Source organism: Triticum aestivum, chromosome 4A, assembly GCF_018294505.1.
Source record: "Triticum aestivum cultivar Chinese Spring chromosome 4A, IWGSC CS RefSeq v2.1, whole genome shotgun sequence".
Taxonomy (NCBI): Eukaryota; Viridiplantae; Streptophyta; class Magnoliopsida; order Poales; family Poaceae; genus Triticum; species Triticum aestivum.
Window position 1 is genome coordinate 664,006,949 of NC_057803.1, and position 5,960 is coordinate 664,012,908.

Genomic DNA, 5,960 nt, shown 5'->3' on the forward strand with positions numbered 1-5,960 from the left:
GTAAAAGTTCTTAAAAATCATGAAAAAAATACTGAACCAACATACCTATAATATAACATGATCCAACGGAGGGATTAAGAAAATATGATTGCATGTGTCCTGGATAAAAAGAACAAATGTTTCAATATATATTGATCCTCCAGTGAGCTGAAATGCTTGTTTTTTTTGCCGAGTACACATAAATGCATATTTTCACAATCACACCGTTGGATCATCTTATTATACTAGAGTGAGGCTCCCCTATTTATTTCATATTTTTTACTTACTTTTAAACCGTTAAATGTTTAGGAGGCCTTAACTAGTTGTGTGGCAAGCTATGATAGACACAGTTTTACCTATATATATATGCGGTTTTATACGTACGAGAAAATCTATTTATATATATGCATAACGTGTACAATTTGTAGTATCATGAAATACCAGCAAACAAAAAAAACTGGAATGGAAAATGAAAAAAAACACCCAAACATTTAGTACCGGTTGGTGTTACCAACCGGTACTAAAGCCCTACGCGCACTCGGGCCTGGCTCGTGCCACGTGTTCGCACTTTAGCACCGGTTCGTGACGAACCGGTACTAAAGGGGGGGACCTTTAGTCCCCACTCTTTAGTGCCGGTTGGAGAACCGGCACTAAAAGCCATTACGAACCGGCACTAAAGGCCGGTTCTGCACTAGTGCCACCTTATAACATGCACCTTTTTATTTTATAGGAGGACTGACTGCGACACCCATACAATATTGTTTTGAGCACCCGAATTTGAGCTAGAGTGGGTAGTGCCACCCACCCACCCCGAACTCCACCACCACGATAATGTAAGAGGTGGTTCTCATGTTATAATAGGCATCTAAGAAGCAAGGAATGAAGAGATATATAATGTTATCACATGCTTTAAAGCTTGATATGTGTGTGGACCAACACAAATCAAGCCTTGAGCTTGAGATGCGTCGGGTACTGGATGATCTCACTTGGCTGTGAAAAATGCAATATTAATTTGTTAGTTGCTCAACTATCTATAGGCATGCTTCATGCACTTCATTGCATTGGAAATATTGCAAAATCTACAATACATGCCGGAGCCAACGATGCTATAGGGTTAAAGGCTGCCTCATCACTTGAATTCTTGGATCAATATGCTCGATCACCACTCCATACATCCGAATAAACTAAATGCTTTGTAGCTATCTTTGTGTTTCCGCAATAGCTTGTCTAAAGCTCATCCGTGTGGAAATGTTGAGAACCACTTCACATATAAAATATATACTTGCATGATAACTTTACAAGGGAAGCAGATGATATTTTTCAATATTATCATATATCCATGATAACCCACAAGTATAGGGGATCACAACAGTTTTCGAGGGTAGAGTATTCAACCCAAATTTATTGATTCGACACAAGTGGAGCCAAAAAAATATTCTCAAGTATTAGCAGCTGAGTTGTCAATTCAACCACACCTGAAAGACTTATTATCTGCAGCAAAGTATTTATTAGCAAAGTAGTATGGAAGTAACGTAACAGTGACAAAAGTAATAGTACCAGTTTCGTAGCAATTGCAATAGTGGCAATGACAAAGTAACATAGCAAAGATCAATATGTGAAAAGCTCGTATTCAATGGATCAATGATGGATAATTATGTTGGATGTCATTCATCATGCAACAGTTATAACCTAGGATGACAAAGAACTAGCTCTAATTCATCAATATAATGTAGGCATGTATTCCGTATATAGTCATACGTGCTTATAAAAAAGAACTTGCATGACATCTTTTGTCCTACCCTCCCGTGGCAGCGGGGTCCTAATGGAAAATAAAGGATATTAATGCCTCCTTTTAATAAAGAACCGGACCAAAGCATTAGCACTTAGTGAATACATGAACTGCTCAAACTACGGTCATCACCGGGAAGTGTCCCGACTATTGTCACTCCGAGGTTGTCGGACCATAACGCGTAGTAGGTGACTATAACTTGCAAGATAGGATCAAGAACACAAATATATTCATTAAAACATAATAGGTTCAGATATAAAATCATGGCACTCGTCCCTAGTGACAAGCATTAAGCATAGCAAAGTCATAGCAATATATCAATCTCAGAACATAATGGATACTAGGGATCAAACCCTACCAAAACTAACTCGATTATATGATAAATCTCGTCCAATCCATCACCGTCAAACAAGCCTGCGATGGAATTACTCACGCACGAAGGTGAGCATCATGAAATTGGTGATGGAGGAAGGTTGGTGATGATGATGGCGATGATTTCCCCTCTCCGGAGCCCCGAATGGACTCCAGATCTGGCCTCCTGATGAAGAACAAGAGGTGACGGCAACTCAGGATCGTAAAACGCAATGAATCCTTCTCTTTAATTTTTTTCTCCCCGAACGTGAATATATGGTGTTTGAATTGACGTCTGTGGACCCACAAGGTAGGGGGGCACGCCCTAGGGGGTGGGCGCACCCTGCACCCTTGTGGACAGCAGGTGGGTCCGTGTCTGTTGATTTTTTCGGCAATATTTTTATTTATTCCAAAAATATTCTCCGTGAAGTTTCAGGACATTCCAAGAACTTCTATTTTTGCACAAAAATAACACCAAGGCAATTCTGCTGAAAACAGCGCCAGTCCGGTTATTCCCATTCAAATCATGCAAATTAGACTCCAAAATAAGGATAAAAGAGTTTGGAAAAGTAGATAAGACGGAGACGTATCAATCCACAGAAGAATACCAACTATCTCCTTTTTATTTAGACTTCTGTAAAAAAATGAGTAAATAATAGTAAGAGTTATCTCAATTTGGCCTCAATGAACATGTCACCATTATCAAGGTCATTATACCATTCAAATTCTAGGCTCCACCAAGAGTTTTGACTAATGTCTCATGTGTAGAAAAGGTGCAACAATGTTTCATTGGTGACTTCCGTCCACAATACACAGTTTGCATCCTCCACAAAGAAGTTTTTTTGATCCGCAGATCTTTGTTTTTTTTTGAGATTGACGGGGGGGGGGGGGGCAAAAACCCCACCGCTTGTTATATTCCAACTCGAAGGTGACTTGGCAGTCCGTACAGATACAAGTAAGTGCACAAAGGCACAAAAGAAAATTACAGGGGAGGGCATCAAGAGAAAGCCCAAAACTAGAAGAAAGAAAACAAGATGGAGGGGAAGGCTGGCAATAGAACCAAACCGAAACCCCTGGAGGCCGACATCTCGGGTAGCAAGCTCCGCTGAGCTGCTTATTCCACCACTAACACAGATCTTTGTTGTTCATAATGTCTTGGATGAATAGCCAAAAGAAAAGGTTCTACTTAGATAGGTAGGCAGACTTGTAGATCCATTGTTAATGGGCATGCGCAAGTGGGGCATCACCAATTAGCGCATTGTAAACTCTAACGGTAGAATATTTGTGGCAGCCCATTTGAATGTCCAAACATCATTGTCACTAGTTTTACGTAGGCCAATTCATGGCTTAGGCGTTGGCACTGTTAAGTAGAAATGACAGATAAAGGTAGGTGAAACACACTATGAATATTAACAATATTTACATCTCTAGCTATTACCATAGTGATGTACCATCAACATGTGGCTAGTGGCCTACACGGTGATAGAGTATGGAACACAGTATTTAAGGAACGTCCCCTGGGAGTGTTTTCCCTGCAAACGCTCGAATTGTCATGCAATTTCAACTAAAATTATCATGGAAACATTACAAAACTTGCCATGACCGGAAATGAAAATTACCAAGCATAAAAAAGACAATGATTTTTATTAAAACTTACCACCGACTTGATCTGAATTCAAGGGCTGTGGGTGCATTCCCTGGGTCCTCCTAACCAGGGAATGTTCTCAGTTATCATTTCTTGTACTCTCTCCATTCCTAAATATTTGTCTTTCTAGACATTTCAAATGACTACTACATACGGATGTATGTAGACATATTTTAGAGTGTAGATTCACTCACTTTGCTCCGTATGTAGTCACTTGTTGAAATGCCTAGAAAGACAAGTATTTAGAAACGGAGGGAGTAATATATAAGAGGAAAAGGTATAAGGTGAAAAAGTGACAAGATGCTCAATACCTGAGCCATATACGATCCCAATAATACAAGTGCGACCGAATTAATTTCATGACTCACAAACATACAAGTGCACAACCACGGCCATTATATTACACGTCTTTGTAGCGTCTCAGGTGTTCCTCGAGCTCGTGGATGTACTGCTCCTGGCGCCCCTCGTCCACGACAACCTCCTTCAGCTTCTTGGCATTGGTCGCCAACACCTTTCCCTCATACTCCGACATGACGCGCCGCACCGCTGTGGCGACGCCGTCCCTGTTGAAGGAGCCGTCTCTCTCGTCTCTCGCCACCTGCACACCGATCCCTCTCTGCACCATCGACCGTGCGATGATAGGCGTGTCGATGATGAACGGGAGCATGACCAGTGGAAGCCCAAACGCAAAGCTCTCGATGGTGGAGCCCCACCCGCAGTGTGTTAGGAACGCGCCCGTGGCGTCGTGCGCGAGCGCCTTCATCTGTGGCACCCACCCTGTGCAGACGACACCGCGCGCCCGCGTCCGCTCCTCGAACCCGGCCGGCAATGGCCCGGCGACTTTGTTGCTTCCGGCAGGCTTGCCTAGCAGCCAGAGGAATCGCACCTCGGCGAGCTCCAGCCCGAGCGCGAGTTCATGGATGTTCTCTAGCGTCAGTGGCGCCTCGGTCCCCAGCGCGACGTAGATGACAGACTTGGGAGGCTGGTCGTCGAGCCATCGCAGGACGTGGTGAGGGTCGACGCCACCTGAGCTGCTATTCCGGTGGTCGTCGGGTGCCGCCGGTAACAGAATCCCGGAGGGGACGGCGGGCTTCCGTAAGAGATTGGAGAGGAGGGCGAACATCCGGGGCTCCAGCTCATGGCAGCTACGGCAGATGACGAGGCGGCAACGCTCGAAGACCTGCCACGTGCGGTCTGCGTCCGACACGTCTGACGCGTTGGTGCGCAAGGTGCTGGCGATCCACTCGGCCTCGTGGCGGAGGAAGAAGGTGGTGGACGGCAAGGGGATCCACTTGGGCGGCACGGTGAAGTGCTCCGGCTCCGTGCGCGGGTGCGCGGCGTTCGCCCAACGCGGCCCCAGAAAGGCCACGAAGGCGGCATGGAGGATCTGGAACAGGCCGCATGCTACCTTGTGCTGGTCGGCGATGGGCGCTGGGCGGCACCCAGTTGTGGCAGAAGTCGAGGACGATCCAGTCCGGCCTCCTCCCGGCGGCGACGGTGTCCATGAGAAAAGCCGCGAGCGGGGCCGCGAGCCCGTCCATGGCCTTCTTGAGCAGGTCGATCTTGTCGGTCGGCACGTCGGCCGTTGACTCGGCGCCCTCCGGCAGCCCCTCCACGGCCGGCAGCTGCAGCGGCATGAAGCGGAGGCGGGCTGACAGGTGCGCCGGCATGGGCGGGAGCCTCGCGAGGTTCCGTGGCGTGGACACGAAGGTGACGGCGTTGCCCCTCTCCGCCAGGCGCTTTGAGAGCTCAAGAAAAGGGATCATGTGCCCGAACGCTAGCCACGGGAACACCACCACCTCCAGCCCGCCTGCCGCACCACCGGCAGCAGCATCCATCGTCTCCGTGCCTGTCACTGGATGCAACGAGACGGCGCAGCATATCGAGCTAGCGTGAGATAAAATAAAGCCGCCGTTCCAGTGAGAGCAGACCACTAACCCAATTAACTAAGGGAGGATAAGAGCTGGCCACTAGCATCCATGGTGGGCGTGAGGGCTTTTACTTTTTTGGATGATGGCGGGTGGGTGCTGAGCTACACCATGATGAAACATCCAGATCATGACGGGCATGTGCTACCGATGCGATGACATGCATGGGGCCTTGCAGAGCACAGCACAGCTTGCACTCGGAATTGACATCGACGTGGTCCGAATCATGCGAGAAGATTTTCTAGCGGAACAGATTGTTGAGTATATA

General features: G+C 46.8%; 1 pseudogene; it reads right to left on the reverse strand.

Annotated features, from left to right (window-relative positions):
- Positions 1 to 4,096: 4,096 nt before the first annotated feature.
- Positions 4,097 to 5,747, reverse strand: LOC123082975 (UDP-glycosyltransferase 91C1-like; annotated as a pseudogene).
- Between the last annotated feature and the right edge of the window lie 213 nt (positions 5,748 to 5,960).